The 16,304-nt window shown below is 36.7% G+C and overlaps 1 long non-coding RNA gene across 3 annotated transcripts; it reads left to right on the plus strand.

The window, feature by feature from the left end:
- The first annotated feature begins 8,613 nt into the window (after positions 1-8,613).
- On the plus strand, positions 8,614-16,304 carry LOC118908576 (uncharacterized). Of its 3 annotated transcripts, none has more exons than XR_008992422.1 (6): positions 8,614-8,940; positions 11,126-11,281; positions 11,574-11,726; positions 12,002-12,145; positions 12,421-12,564; positions 15,766-16,304. It is a non-coding gene; the product is annotated as an uncharacterized LOC118908576 (long non-coding RNA). The 3 variants fall into 3 exon arrangements; XR_008992423.1 differs by lacking the exon at positions 8,614-8,940 and adding an exon at positions 9,722-9,996; XR_008992421.1 differs by lacking the exons at positions 11,126-11,281; positions 11,574-11,726 and having other exon boundaries at positions 8,624-8,940.

Consider the following 16,304-nt stretch of genomic DNA (forward strand, 5'->3'; position numbering starts at 1 on the left):
CTTTTGAAAAAACTGAGTCATTTTGTTCTATAGAATTTACTACGTTCTGGATTTTGTTTTGATCGTCATGGTGTCATTTTAACATGTACTCTATCCCTATTTTCCCTTAAATGGTCAGTTGGCTCCTGAGGCTTGATTAGTTTCAAGTTCCGTGATTTGTGCAGAGTATTACGTAGGTGGTGCTGTGCACTTCTGCTGGCATCACATCGGGAGCACGTGCTGTGTGCCTTTTGCGATGTTAATGTTGATCGCTGGGCTCAGGTGTCAGTCTAATCCTTCCATTTATTGTTCTATGAGCTTTTCAGCTGCTGATTTTTGTGTGTACATTGTAGCAAAGTGGTGATGTTCTAATTTCTGTCCTTCCGTCTGCATTTGTTAGTTGAACGTCTGTGTAATTCTAGAGAGAAGAACATGCCCAACCTATAGGAATGGTAGGATAATCAGGCACTGATGCCATAGCTAACTCCAAAGGTGACTGGTGAGTTCTTGCTGTGTTATCTTTATAAAGTAATGACATATATTTTTTAATCATAATTTTAAAAATTCATTTTGTTATCATTAATCTACAATTACATGAAGAACATTATGTTTACTAGACTCCCCCCTTTACCAAGTCCCCCCCACAAACCCCATTAAAGTCAGTGTCCATCAGTGTAATAAGATGCTATAGAATCACTACTTGTCTTCTCTGTGTTGCACAGCCCTCCCTGTGCACTCCCCCCCACATTATACATGCTAATAAGGCCCCCTTTCTTTTTCCCCACCCTTACCCCTCCCTTCCCATCCACCCTCCCCTTCTTATTGTTTTATGGTGTAAAAATGCAGTTAGTACAACTGCTGATCCTACTGACTTCATTGAAATCTCAGCCAAAATTCTCTCCTCAGGATCAATATTTAAAATGGGAATTAATGAAAATATTTAGTATAGATATTTTCTTGACATGTAGACACTGCGTATGTGCATTGGTTTTTTTCCATAACCCTGCCATAACGTCATCTTGAATATGCTTTCATCCTGAATATCGTGATCAGTATCAAGTATAAAAATGTCTTTGTAATAGCAGTGAAGTACATGTAGTGGCTAAGACCCCAGGCTTTAGAGAGAGACAGTCCTGGGTTCAGATCACACAGGAACGCAGAGAAGCTGATGCAGAGAGAGACAAAAGGATCTCAAGGAATGAAAGAATTTTAAGAGAGCTGAGTGACCAATCGAAAAGGAACAATATACGAATTATAGGTATACCAGAAGAAGTAGAGAGAGAAGAAGGGATAGAAAATGTCTTTGAAGAAATAATTGCCAAAAACTTCCCCAAACTAGGGGAAGAAATGGCCTCTCAGACCACAGAGGTACACAGAACTCCCATGACAAGGGATCCAAGGAGGGCAACACCAAGACACATAATAATTAAAATGACAAATATCAGAGACAAGGACAAAGTATTAAAGGCAGCCAGAGAGAAAAAAAAGGTTACCTACAAAGGAAAACCCATCAGGCTATCATCAGACTTCTCAACAGAAACCCTACAGGCCAGAAGAGAATGGCATGATATACTTAATGCAATGAAACAGAAGGGCCTTGAACCAAGACTACTGTATCCAGCACGAATATCATTTAAATATGAAGGAGGGATTAAACAATTCCCAGACAAGCAAAAGTTGAGGGAATTTGCCTCCCACAAACCACCTCTACAGGGCATCCTACAGGGACTGCTCTAGATGGGAGCACTCCTAAAAAGAGCACATAACAAAACACCGAACATATGAAGAAGGGAGGAGGAGGAATAAGAAGGGAGAGAAATAAAGAATCATCAGACCGCGTTTATAATAGCTCAACAAGCGAGTTAAGTTAGACAGTAAGATAGTAAAGAGGCTAACCCTAAACCTTTGGTAACCACAAACTTAAAGCCTGCAATGGCAATAAATCCATACCTTTCAATAATCACCCTAAATGTAAATGGACTGAATGCACCAATCAAAAGACACAGAGTAATAGAATGGATAAAAAAGCAAGATTCATCCATATGCTGCTTACAAGAGACTCACCTCAAACCCAAAGACATGCACAGACTTAAAGTCAAGGGATGGAAAAAGATATTTCAAGCAAACAACAGAGAGAAGAAAGCAGGTGTTGCGATTCTGGTATCAGACAAAACAGACTTCAAAATAAAGAAAGTAACAAAAGACAAAGAAGGACATTACATAATGATAAAGGGCTCAGTCCAACAAGAGGATATAACCATTATAAATATATATGCACCCAATACAGGAGCACCAACATACCTGAAACAAATATTAACAGAACTAAAGGAGGAAATAGAATGCAATGCATTCATTCTAGGAGACTTCAACACACCACTCACTCCAAAGGACAGATCCACCAGACAGAAAATAAGTAAGGACACAGAGGCATTGAACAACACACTAGAACAGATAGACCTAATAGACATCTACAGAACTCTACATCCAAAAGCAACAGGATACACATTCTTCTCAAGTGCACATGGAACATTCTCCAGAATAGACCACATACTAGGCCACAAAAAGAGCCTCAGTAAATTACAAAAGATTGAAATCCTACCAACCAACTTTTCAGACCACAAAGGCATTAAACTAGAAATAAACTGTTCAAAGAAAGCAAAAAGGCTCACAAACACATGGAGGCTAAACAACACGCTCCTAAATAATCAGTGGATCAATAACCAAATCAAAATGGAGATCCAGCAATATATGGAAACAAACGACAACAACAACACTAAGCCCCAACTTCTGTGGAACACAGCAAAAGCAGTCTTAAGAGGAAAGTATATAGCAATCCAAGCATATTTAAAAAAGGAAGAACAAGCCCAAATGAACGGTCTAATGTCACAATTATCGAAATGGGAAAAAGAAGAACAAATGAGGCCTAAGGTCAGCAGAAGGAGGGACATAATAAAGATCAGAGAAGAAATAAATAAAATTGAGAAGAATAAAACAATAGCAAAAATCAATGAAACCAAGAGCTGGTTCTTCGAGAAAATAAACAAAATAGATAAGCCTCTAGCCAGACTTATTAAGAGGAAAAGAGAGTCAACACAAATCAACAGTATCAGAAACGAGAAAGGAAAAATCACGACGGACCCCGCAGAAATACAAAGAATTATTAGAGACTACTATGAAAACCTATATGCTAACAAGCTGGGAAACCTAGGAGAAATGGACAACTTCCTAGAAAAATACAACCTTCCAAGACTGACCCAAAATGAAACAGAAAATCTAAACAGACCAATTACCAGCAACGAAATTGAAGCGGTAATCAAAAAACTACCAAAGAACAAAACCCCCGGGCCAGATGGATTTACCTCGGAATTTTATCAGACATACAGGGAAGACATAATACCCATTCTCCTTAAAGTTTTCCAAAAAATAGAAGAGGAGGGGATACTCCCAAACTCATTCTATGAAGCTAACATCACCCTAATACCAAAACCAGGCAAAGACACCACCAAAAAAGAAAACTACAGACCAATATCCCTGATGAATGTAGATGCAAAAATACTCAACAAAATTTTAGCAAACCGAATTCAAAAATACATCAAAAGGATCATACACCATGACCAAGTGGGATTCATCCCAGGGATGCAAGGATGGCACAACATTCGAAAGTCCATCAACATCATCCACCACATCAACAAAAAGAAAGACACAAACCACATGATCATCTCCATAGATGCTGAAAAAGCTTTCGACAAAATTCAACATCCATTCATGAGAAAAACTCTCAGCCATATGGGTATAGAGGGCAAGTACCTCAACATAATAAAGGCCATATATGATAAACCCACAGCCAACATTATACTGAAGAGCAAGAAGCTGAAAGCTTATCCTCTGAGATCGGGAACAAGACAGGGATGCCCACTCTCCCCACTGTTATTTAACATAGTACTGGAGGTCCTAGCCACGGCAATCAGACAAAACAAAGAAATACAAGGAATCCAGATTGGTAAAGAAGTTAAACTGTCACTATTTGCAGATGACATGATACTGTACATAAAAAACCCTAAAGACTCCACCCCAAAACTACTAGAACTGATATCGGAATACAGCAAAATTGCAGGATACAAAATCAACACACAGAAATCTGTGGCTTTCCTATACACTAACAATGAACCAACAGAAAGAGAAATCAGGAAAACAACTCCATTCACAATTGCATAAAAAAAAATACCTAGGAATAAACCTAACCAAAGAAGTGAAAGACTTATACTCTGAAAACTACAAGTCACTCTTAAAAGAAATTAAAGGGGACACTAACAGATGGAAATGCATCCCATGCTCATGACTAGGAAGAATTAGTATCGTCAAAATGGCCATCCTGCCCAAAGCAATATACAGATTTGATGCAATCCCTATGAAACTACCAGCAACATTCTTCAATGAACTGGAACAAATAATTCAAAAATTCATATGGAACCACCAAAGACCCTGAATAGCCAAAGCAATCCTGAGAAAGATTAAAGTAGGGGGGATCTCACTCCCCAACTTCAAGCTCTATTATAAAGCCATAGTAATCAAGACAATTTGGTACTGGTACAAGAACAGAGCCACAGACCAATGGAACAGACCAGACAATCCAGACATTAACCCAGACATATATGGTCAATTAATATTTGATAAAGGAGCCATGGACATACAATGGCAAAATGACAGTCTCTTCAACAGATGGTGCTGGCAAAACTGGACAGCTACATGTAGGAGAATGAAACTGGACCATTGTCTAACCCCAATATACAAAAGTAAACTCAAAATGGATCAAAGACCTGAATGTAAGTCACGAAACCATTAAACTCTTGGAAAAAAACATAGGCAAAAACCTCTTAGACATAAACATGAGTGACCTCTTCTTGAACATATCTCCCCGGGCAAGGAAAACAACAGCAAAAATGAACAAGTGGGACTATATTAAGCTGAAAAGCTTCTGTACAGCAAAAGACACCATCAATAGAACAAAAAGGAACCCTACAGTATGGGAAAATATATTTGAAAAGGACACATCCGATAAAGGCTTAACGTCCAGAATATATAAAGAGCTCACACGCCTCAACAAACAAAAAACAAATAGCCCAATTAAAAAATGGGCAGAGGAACTGAACAGATGGTTCTCCATAAAAGAAATACAGATGGCCAACAGACACATGAAAAGATGCTCCACATCGCTAATTATCAGAGAAATGCAAATTAAAACTACAATGAGGTATCACCTCACACCAGTAAGGATGGCTGCCATCCAAAAGACAAACAACAACAAATGTTGGCGAGGCTGTGGAGAAAGGGGAACCCTCCTACACTGCTGGTGGGAATGTAAATTAGTTCAACCATTGTGGAAAGCAGTATGGAGGTACATCAAAATGCTCAAAACAGACTTACCATTTGACCCAGGAATTGCACTCCTAGGAATTTACCCTAAGAATGCGGCAATCAAGTATGAGAAAGACCAATGCATCCCTATGTTTATCACAGCACTATTTACAATAGCCAATAATTGGAAGCAACCTAAATGTCCATCTATAGATGAATGGATAAAGAAGATGTGGTACATATACACAATGGAATACTACTCAGCCATAAGAAAAGGGCAAGTCCTACCATTTGCAGCAACATGGATGGAGCTGGAGGGTATTATGCTCAGTGAAACAAGCCAAGCAGAGAAAGAGAAATACCAAATGATTTCACTCATCTGTGGAGTATAAGAACAAAGGAAAAACTGAAGGAACAAAACAGCAGCAGAATCACAGAACTCAAGAATGGACTAACAGGTAACAAAGGGAAAGGGACTGGGGAGGATGGGTGGGTAGGGAGGGATAAGGAGGGGGGAGAAAAAGGGGGGTATTAAGACTAGCATCCATAGGGGGTGGGAGAAAGGGGAGGGCTGTACAACACAGAGAAGACAAGTAGTGATTCTACAACATTTTGCTACGCTGATGGACAGAGACTGTAAAGGAGTATATAGGGGGAACCTGGTATAGGGGAGGGCCTAGTAAACAAAGTATTCATCATGTAAGTGTAGATTGATGATAAAAAAAAAAAGCAGTTCCTGTGTGTAGATTGATGATAAAAAAAAAAAGCAGAACCTCCAATGAGTTCTACACAATGATATAAAGGGCATAAAAAAGTGTAGGCAAAGGGTCTGTTTGTGTTTATACAGAGGATCAAAGCCTAATTTGGCTACCCCAAAAATGAACTAAAATACGATATGAAAAAGAACTTCCAACATCAGCACTCTCGGGAGGACTCATGCCAGAAGATGATCAGCAAAAAAAAAAACCCCAACAAAGATCCATGCACTGCCACAGCTGTAGATGCACTCATCCCACCAGTTCCAGGACTTGCCATGGGAATGAGGAAGGAGATATCTAAGCTGGCCTGTGCATACAGTGAAACAACAAATTTGACTGGATCTATACTGTTGGAACTCAACCAAGAATTAGGAGAAGTGCAAATTGTAGCACTCCAAAATCTAACAACCACAGACTATTTACTGTTAAAAGAACATATGGGATGTGAACAGTCCCCAGGAATGGGTTGTTTTAATTTATCTGAATTCTCTCAGACTGTTCAAGTTCAGTTGGACAATATCCACCATATCATAGATAAGTTTTCACAAATGCCTAAGGTGCCTAACTGGTTTTCTTGGTTTCACTGGAGATGGCTGGTAATTACAGGTATGCTTTGGTTGCATAACTGTACTCCTATTATGTTAATGTGTGAGCACAATTTAATTAGTGGTTTAAAACCTATCCATGCTGAAGTTACTCTACAAGAAGATATGTCAAAGAAATAATCAATCTTCCCAGGTTTTCTTCTGCCTGCTACTTCTATAGCTTTTCTTCTTCCTACCTAATTACAACCCTTAAATAGAATTCGTGCCACATGTCGAATTTACCGAGTATCATAATTCTTCCAAGTGGTAAAGGTAAACCTCAAGACAAATGCTGGGCATAGAAGCCACAGGGCATAAATATGCAAAGAAGTAAAAAGCTAACCTTTTCAAACAATAAGGCTTCTCTCTCACTTACCAACTTTACATTTCCCTGTATGGCCCCGGAAGATGACTGGTTAGCCAGAGACGGGTAAGATTCCTCAAGGGAGGAACAACCTAAGACAGGCACAGTCACAGGGGGGCCATCAGGTGAGAAAATGGGGATCAGCAGATGTGAGGCTTAGAACCTCCCCCCTCCTGTTCTGAGAGAAATCTTCTGCATACGTGGATGTTTTATTGCCCTTGTCTAGCTTGGATTAACACATAGTCTACAGGCACACACCTGATCATCTACATTTGCTCTCTTACAACACTAAACTATGTTTTCTACCTTTATCTCGTATCTACCTACCACTTCAGCATTTTATTAAAAATAATAATAATAAAGAGAGAAATGTGGTATCTACATATAAATCAAGTATAAAAATCAAATGAATATTCATATTTGAACTGACTGTTTATAGTTCATAATGCATGAACAAAACCGAAAGCTTCTGTGATGACTGCCCTTGTACTGTTCACCATGTAACTTATTCACTATGTAAGAATTTGTACTCTATGTAAGAACTTGTTCGTTATGCATCAGAAGATTGGAGACTGACGAAAATTAGGCTTGGGGTGGATTAATGATTGTGCATTGAGCATTGACCCCCCTATACAGAATTTTTTTGTTGTTAACAACCATTTGATCAATAAATATGAGAGAAGCCCTCACTATATATATATATATATATATATATATATATATATATATATATAAACACACTTCCAATTGTAAAATACATAAGTAACCGGGATGTAATGTATAGCATAAGGAATATAGTCAAAATATTGTAACAACTTGGTATGGTGATAGCTGGTACCTAGAATTATCATGTATATAAATGTTGAATCACTGTGTTGTACGCCTGAAACTAATGTAATACTGTGTGTCAACTACCCTTCAATAAAAAATAATTATCCAGGAAAAAAAAAATCAAATGAGTATTCATATTTGAACTGACTGTTTATAGTTCATAATGCATGAGCAAAACCGAAAGTTTCGGTGATGACTGCCCTTGTACTGTTCACCATGTAACTTATTCACTATGTAATAATTTGTTCTCCATGTAAGAACTTGTTTGTTATGCTTCAGAAGATTGGAGACTGACGAAAATTAGGCTTGGGGTGGATTAATGATTGTGCATTGAGGATTGACCCCCCTACACAGAATTTTATTGTTGTTAACAACCATTTGATCAATAAATATGAGAGATGCCCTCACCAAAAAAAAAAAAAAAGTACACACTTGCAATTGTAAATTAAATAAGTAACCAGGATGTAATGTATAGCATAAGGAATATAGTCAAAATATTGTAACAACTTGGTATGGTGATAGCTGGTACCTAGAATTATCATGTATATAAATGTTGAATCACTGTGTTGTACACCTGAAACTAATGTAGTACTGTGTGTCAACTACCCTTCAATAAAAAATAATTATCTAAAAAAACAAAACAAAACAAAACTACACCACCTCAAAAATAAATAAATAAATATTTTATTATTAAAATGATAAAAAATACGTGTTCCATTTGTATCTGACAATCTAGGTCAGTCGGTTCATTAAATGTGCTATTGAAATGTGGCATGAGGTCCTTGAGTTTTAAGTTTAAATGGCTGCTGAATAAAGATCCTTGACATTGTCATACAGTTTTTATGTGTTAGGTAGAACCGCATGAAATTCCCTATTTTGTAAGTAAAAAATGATTACATATTTGCAATTTTATATAGTTTGACCTAATGGACAACTATAGAACATCAGAAAAGGAACTTGCAATACTTGTAACATGTTCTAAATCTTCCCTGAAATTATATATTAAAAGCTTTTTATTTTTTAGGAGAAAGAAATCAGAAGACAACAAGCTGTTCTTCTGAAGCATCAGGTCTGTAGACATAAAGTTAAACAATTGTTGAAATGTACATTTTATGATTTTCCTTAAATCTTAATTTGGGGAGCATCTTGAAAATATTTTCTTAAAAATTTCCATTATGATTCCCCCTTAAGTTTTCCCTTCATCTTACAGTTATTGCCTTGCTTTGGTATTGGTGTCTTTTGGGGGGTTAAAAATTGGTTTCATGACTATGTGATTTCTGTTTCATAATGTTGTGCCAACTCTTTCTACCAGGAGGTGGAGAGGCATAGAGTAGATATGGTATGGGTATGTTTATTTTTGTACATCTAACACCGCATTGTGATTTGGTTGTGATATGGTTGTCATAGCAATGCATAAAGTGTAGCACTGGCTACTGTCATATTACATACTGCTGCATGGCTTTACAGCACAGTGCATTGCATACATCTGCTTGTCTGTCTGTAAGTATGATCTGTCCCCAAGATTTTTAATTGAATTGTGTAAGCTTTATTGAAGGCCGCTGTCTGAAAATTTGTGTTACTGATGTCAAAAGGAAAGTTGGATAACTGTACAATCAGGTACAATTATGACCCATATTCTCCCATCTTTCCTGATGCCAAACTGCCATTGAATACAATGGGAATTTTCAGTTAGGTTGATGAGAGAATATGAAATAGATTTGTGTTTTATAGCTAAATTTTAGAAGTGATATTATAAATATCCCTTTGGGGGTACTAAAAAGAATTGATTAGACTTTACAACTTTGATTTTTGAAGTTTGAAATAAAATGAGATGATCAAACTCTAAGCTACTGGTAGTGCTTATCTTATTTTCATACTGTGCCTTTTAGATGCCCTTATGGCCAATGGTGCAGCTTTTATGGCTTTAAGTAGTGCATCAAGTGGCAGACATCAGTAAATAGGAGTATCCCATTTCATTGGTATTGGTGTATGAACCACATCTAGGCAAAGAGCAGAGAAAAGGAACAACGGAGGAAAACGATTTGGGTCACTTGTCAAAACAACCCAGTTGTACCTCTTTTAAGGAACCGAAACGAAAGGAGGCTGAGTATGTGACTTTTTGCCGGTATTATTTCTGTTCCCCTGTCCTATATGTTCATAACATCCCACTGTATTTGTTTAGAAAGGTTCCACCATACTATATGTGATTTTTGACCGTTTGTGTAAATAGGAATTTTCCTGTGTAATGTCAACTCTGTACTATAAGTAAATGTATTCTTTCATCTTTTTTATGAATTGATTTGCATTGTCTTTACTTGAAAGACAATGAAAGCTAAACTTTTAATAAAGATGGATAACTCTGAAGCATGGATGTTGATCTGAAACATTATTTTCTCTAGGATGATCCTTGCCGACATGGTAACTCGCCTCAGCAAGGAGTTGAGAAAAGGAAAAATGGAGAAAAACACTTGTGACTTGTCCAAACTACCAACTTTCGGTTCCGTTAAGACACTGAAACGAGAACACTCTAAGGACCTGACTCTTTGCGGGTATTATTTCTGTGTCCCTGTCCTGTATGTTCATAACATCCCCTTGTATTCTTTTAGAAACCTTCCACCATACTAAAGTTGACTTTTTGTCCGTTTGCGTAAATAGGAACTTCCTATGTAATGTCAACTCTATACTATAAGTAAATGTATTCTTTCATGTGTTTTTATGAATTAATTTGCATTGTCTTTACTTGGAAGAGAATGAAAGCTGAACTTTTACTAAAGATAGGTAACTCTAAAGCATGGATATTGATTTCAAACATTATTTTCTCTGGTACGAACCTTAGTGAAATGGAAACTCATTTAAGCAAAGAGCAGCGGAAAGGAACAATGGAGGAAAACGATTCAGGTCACTTGTCAGAACAACCCAGTTGTACCTCTGTTAAGGAACCAAAACGAGAGGAATCTCTGTATGTATCTGACTAATTGCCGGTATGATTTCTGTTCCCCTTTCCTGTATGTTCATAAAATCCCATTGTATTTGTTTAGAAACCTTCCACCATACTAAAGGTGACTTTTTGACCGTTTGTGTAAATAGGAATTTTCTTATGTAATGTCAACTCTGTACTATAAGTAAATGTATTCTTTCATCTTTTCCATGAATTACTTTGCATTGTCTTTACTTGAAAGAGAATGAAAGCTAAATTTTTTCTAAAGATGGGTAACTGAAGCATGGATGTTGATTTGAAACATTATTTTCTCTAGTTTTGTCTTTGCTGAAATGGTAACTCGCCTCTGTGAACAGTTGAGAAAAGGAAAAATGGAGGAAAACACTTGTGACTTGAAAAAACTACCACCTTTTACTTATTCTAAGGAACCGATAGAGAACCCGGACCTCTACCAGGACATGACTTTTTCCCTGTATTATTTCTGTTCCCCTGACCTATGTGTTCACAATATCCCATTGTATTTGTTTCGAAAACTTCCACCATATTACATATTACATATTACACCAAATTACTTTTTGACAGTTTTTGTAAGTAGAAATTTTCCTATGTAATGTCAACTGTGTACTATAAGTAAATGTATTCTTTCATCTTTTTTATGAATTGATTTGCATCGTCTTTACTTGAAAGAGAATGAAAGCTAAACTTTTATTAAAGATGGGTAACTCTGAAGCATGGATTTTGATTTGAAACATTATTTTCTCTAGGATGATCCTTACTGATATGCATACTCGCCTCAGAGAAGCGTTGAGAAAAGGAAAAATGGAGGACAATGATTTGGGTCACTTGTCAAAACAACCCAGTTGTACCTCTATTAAGAAACCGAAACAAGAGGAGTCTCTGTACCTGACTAATTGCCAGTATTATTTCTGTTCCCCTTTCCTGTATGTTCATAACATCCCATTGTATTTGTTTAGAAACCTTCCACCATACTAAAGGTGACTTTTTGACTGTTTGTGTAAATAGGAATTTTCTTATGTAATGTCAACTCTGTACTATAAGTAAATGTATTATTTCATCTTTTCCATGAATTACTTTGCATTGTCTTTACTTGAAAGAGAATGAAAGCTAAACTTTTTCTAAAGATGGGTAACTCTGAAGCATGGATGTTGATTTGAAACATTATTTTCTCTAGTACCAACCTTAATGAAATGGAAACTCATCTAAGCAAAGACCAGAGAAAAAGAAAAATAGAGGAAAACACTTCTGGTAACTCGTCAGAACCAAGTTTTACTTGTGTTAAGAAAGTGAAATGAGATGACTTTAAGGACCTGTGCAGGTATTATTTCTGTTTCCCTATCCTATATGTTCATAACATCCCACTGTATTTGTTTAGAAACCTTTCACCGTATTACAGGTGACTTTTTGACAGTTTGTGTAAATAAGAATTTTCCTATGTAATGTAAGCTCTGTACTATAAGTAAATGTATTCTTTTGTCTTTTTTTGAATTAAATTTGGATTGTGTTTACTTGAAAGAGAATAAAAGCTAAACTTTTACTAAAGATAGATAACTCTAAAGCATCGATTTTGATTTCAAACATTATTTTCTCTAGTATGATCCTTACCGAAATAGAAAATCATGAGGATGCATGGCCTTTTCGTCTTCCTGTAAATTTGAACTTTGTTCCTGGTTATACCAAAATTATTAAGAAGCCTATGGATTTTTCCACAATTAGAGAGAAATTAATTAGTGGACAGTAAGTACATCATTTCTGTTCAGTGTTTATTGAATGTTTGTTATGTGCTCAGTACTCTTATAGTGAGCCAAGAATACATCAATTACAAGCCCTGCCTTTAGAGACAGGATATATATGTGTGGTTAAGGTAGTATGATATGGAAGACAAGTCAATTAAAATTATATCAGTAATTAGAAATAGTGTAATAAAGCTGTTTTGACTTTGGAAGGCCACCAAACCTAGCCTGGGAGTTAAGGAAAAGTATCAGGGAAGCCTCCCAAAGTGACTTAAGTGACATGTAAGCTGGAGCTTATATTGTGCATCATTGGGATATCAATATCATTTCATGTGCATTTAACAAAAATTGATTTCATAATATTTTCAGATTATTATAAGATGGATCATTGTTAATTTTAAGTAATGAAAGCTTTACAATGAATCATAGATTACAAAAAAGGCCTGTGTTAAAAGTAGAAGAAAATTATTTGCTCCTCTCTACCATATGGTCTTTTTGATCCTATCAAAGGGTAAAGTGGCTTCCTGGTCACAGTTAATGATTTTTGTTAAAACGACTTCAGACTCCTGCCAGGGAGTGACCACTGTCAGTGGGCTTTAGTTGGTTCTGGATACTGGACTCCTGTGGAACCACAGGAAGGAATGAGGCTGTTTGTTTACAGAACAAACCCACATAAAGCATTTCACGTGAGAATGGCCAGGAGCCGTGGAGCTGCATGGGCCCTCTACTCCATTCTCCCCGCCCCCTTTATTCCTATATACTGCTTTTGGTTAATGTAGCTTGTGCCCATAACTGCAGGCAAATTCACCAGTAATTCTGGAGAAAAAAGGAACTTTACATGAAAAAGAACCATAAAATATATTTTGATTACATTCTTACTGTGTTTTTTAAAAGCATTATTTAACAGTGTATTATTTGATCCCTCCTGAATATTCCTTGGGAGAAAATGACCGTGTTCTATAATTTATATTCAATTTAGAAGTGTTGACTAGAACTTAACTCATTAGTGACCAACATTCTTATATGGATCAAAGGATTTAAGAAGTTGACAAAATGACTAATTTATTTGTTTGTAAGCTAAAATGCCAGTCTTTCAAAAGATTCTATTTACCTTTTAAAAAATTAAAATTCAGAAAACATTTAAGACTGTTAAAATATTGGTTCTAATATGAACCAAACAGCAGAAGCTGGTGTCTAGATAGGAACTAGTTCTTTTGCTCAGATGTTTAGGTGGGTAGCATACAGACTTACACAGGAAGACTTTACCAGTGTTTAAATTAACTCGACTTATCTTCTGCGATTCTCCAGTCCCTGGGTGGAGGATGAACTCCAGCCTCAAAATCCCCAAAACACACAGGTTCAAACATTAAAACAGAGCTTAGACATTACCAAAAATTGGAGCTCCCTTTTGAGAACGAGTCCTGGTGAATGGAGGAGAAACATAGCAGAGGGAGGCAGGTGGAGGGGAGCAGTTCTGTATGATCCCGTTCATGACGCCAGCCGTGTCTGAGGCAAAATTCAGTGGATTCAAGCTCCTCTAACTTCAAGTTGTTCGATTAAGCCCAAACTAATGAGCTGGAAACAAAACTCACAACAATATTTCAAATATTTAAATCAGAAATTTATAGAACAGAGGGGCAGAGGTGCCTAGTTTAATGAGTCTGGGTTCTGTCAGCTGCCCTGTCCTGTGAAGGGATGGCAGAGATGTGAGCACCACACTCACTGCACCTAGAATCTCACCGAGAATTCCTTCCTGGATTCCAGTCTTCCTGACATTAATCATTAACCTTTTCTTGTAGTAAGGAAGAGTCTATAAAGAGAGAAATATTTCTCAAAGTAACATTAAAATATTTTATAAAAGCTATTTTCATACATTGTATGATTCTATTTTTATGAAATCCCCAGAATAGATAAATCCATAGAGACAGAAAAACAGATTAGTTGTTTCCGGGGACTGGGATAGGGAGGAATGGAGAGTAACTGTTTAATTGGTTGGGTATGAGGTTTCACTTTAGGGTAATGACAATGTTTTGAAACTAAATAGAGGTGGTGGTTGTAGAATGTGTGTAATATACTAAGTGCCACTGAATTAGCTACCTTAAAATGACCAATTTTATGTTATGTGAATGTCACCTGAATAAAAATAATAATTCCCAGAAGAATAGGAAAATGGGTGAGGTTACATTAGTACTGACTTAATTCTCTTATTATTGCATATATCATAATGAGAGAGTGAAAAAGACTATATACAAGGTATTTGATGAAAGAAACAGTTCCACTTTTACCAGGTCTCAGAGCTCCAGTGTGTACTTCATAGGTATTTTAAAAGGTAGATTAGTGTTCAGCTTATCATACGTCATATATTAGAATTAATTTAAATTTGGATATCCAAGAGCCCTCCTTCAAAATGTATTGACTTGAAATGCTTGAGTTGGATTGAAACAAGGCAGTCCTTTTTTACCAAAAAGCTTAGGCAGGTGCATTCACCATTCTGTCTTCTCTGTGCTCTTACAGAGAAAGAGAATCAGGTTTATCGCACCAAAACACAGATGCCACAGTGCTTCCAATGGAAGGGCAGATCCTCGTAGTGTTTCTCTGTGAAGGGATAACGTGCTGTTTTGTTGTTGGGATCATCATAATCCATTGCTTGAGAAAAGAGCACTGTTCAAAAGAGAAGAGAAAGAGGATATGGGGAAGATTTAACACAGAGTGGCCTGTCCTGGGATGTACGTGAAGGCTCCAGGGCAGCTGTAATGTGTATCGTGCATAGGAGGCATTGACATTATTTCTAATGAAACTAAGTTGTTTTGAATGTGGGTCATAGGGTACTACAAGTGCTACAATTGGTCAGAAAAGTTAAACTAGTCAAGTGGGATGAGTCCTGGGATGGAATTGTGGTTCAAGTCAAACTGAAAATTGGATGGGGGGAGAAATGCTAGTTAGTTGAAATATATCTTGGTCTTCTGAGAAATCTGTTTTTCCATTTAACCTGTCTATATCCTTAAAAGTCCAGAACACATGGAAGTTTTAAAATGTTCCATTTGTAAGAGGATATAAGGTGTTTTATTTCTGCTTAAATGCAATTATCTTTTTTTCTCTTACCTTTTCTGTTTTACTTTTTATTCTACCTTTTATTATCATTTCATTTGTTTACAAAACAAAGCCACCCTACAAAATAACCTCTAAATCATGTGTTTTCTTTCAGGTATCCAAACCTGGAAGCCTTTGCTGTTGATGTCAGGCTTGTTTTTGACAACTGTGAAGCATTTAATCAAGACGATTCTGATACAGGCAGAGCTGGCCACAGTATGAGGAAGTATTTTGAGAAAAAGTGGACAGATACTCTCAAAGTGAGTTGAAGCTACAATAATCTCTTTTCTCCTTTTCAATAAGGACGAATAAGACCAGCAATGTCAACTGTATTTTACATAAACGTGCAAGGCACACGCATAATGACTTTCTTTCTTAGTAAAAGTATCACACACGAAAACAATATCAGAAGAATGAAACCATTTTTAAAGGCTTCACTCCTGCAACAACCAAGGCCCTTGGTTATTGGTTTGTGTGATTTATCAGCTAATTTAGGTAGAACAGGGAAGCACACCCAAAGAATTTTCAAAGGTAAGGGTGTTACAGAGTAACAGCAATTAAAATATATCAAATCGCACTGAATATTCAACACCAGAGCTCTAATGTGGGAGATGGTTCTCCTTTCCCTCTCAATAAATATCTACTTTTCCTTTT

Source organism: Manis pentadactyla, chromosome 1 (assembly GCF_030020395.1).
Source record: "Manis pentadactyla isolate mManPen7 chromosome 1, mManPen7.hap1, whole genome shotgun sequence".
Taxonomy (NCBI): Eukaryota; Metazoa; Chordata; class Mammalia; order Pholidota; family Manidae; genus Manis; species Manis pentadactyla.